This window comes from Pistacia vera, unplaced genomic scaffold (assembly GCF_008641045.1).
Source record: "Pistacia vera cultivar Batoury unplaced genomic scaffold, PisVer_v2 Contig296, whole genome shotgun sequence".
NCBI lineage: Eukaryota > Viridiplantae > Streptophyta > Magnoliopsida > Sapindales > Anacardiaceae > Pistacia > Pistacia vera.
Window position 1 is genome coordinate 298,002 of NW_022196108.1, and position 916 is coordinate 298,917.

Here is a 916-nt window from a genome sequence, read left to right on the forward strand (position 1 = left end):
TGCCTCCCAAGAAGTGCTTGTTTTTAGTCGATAGCTCGACTCTCTCAATCCTTCAAGTTGGGATGTCAAGCCGGATTGGGATGGATTTGCAACTCATCACCCCATCAATGTATGGCTTCAATCTCTGTCCATTGACCGTGAAAGTGCCCTTTTCTTCATGTGTAACTTCCACTGCTCCGGATGCATGAATCCTTGCAATAGTGAATGGTCCGGACCATCTAGACTTAAGTTTTCCGGGGAATAGCCAAAGTCTAGAATTGAACAACAACACCTTCTATCCTACTTCAAATTCCTTTCTCCGGATATGCTTGTCATGCAACCTTTTTGTCTTCTCCTTATAGATCCGGGCATTTTCATATGCTTCGAGACGAAACTCATCGAGTTCGTTCAAAGTCAGCATCCTTTCTTCTCCAGCAGCTTTCAAGTCCATGTTTAGCTGCTTGACTGCCTAGTACGCTTTATGCTCAAGTTCAACCGGTAAGTGACATGCTTTCCCATATACCATCCTGAATGGAGACATACCAATCGGAGTCTTAAAGGCAGTTCGATAAGCCCATAATGCATCATCCAGCTTCCGTGACCAATCTTTCCTAGATGCATTAACTGTCTTTTCCAAAATCCCCTTGAGTTTTCTATTTGACAGTTCCACTTGCCCACTCGTGATGGTATGGTGTTGCAACTCTATGTGTCACTCCATATTTACTCAACAGTGGATCCATTTGCCTATTGCAAAAATGAGATCCTTCATCATTAATGATCGCCCGTGGTACCCCAAACCTTGAGAAAATATTTTTTCTCACAAACTTAATCACTACTCTAGCATCATTAGTTGGCAATGCAACTACCTCAACCCACTTTGACACGTAGTCCACTGCTACTAAGATAAATGTGTTTCCAAAAGAACTTGGGAAAGGAC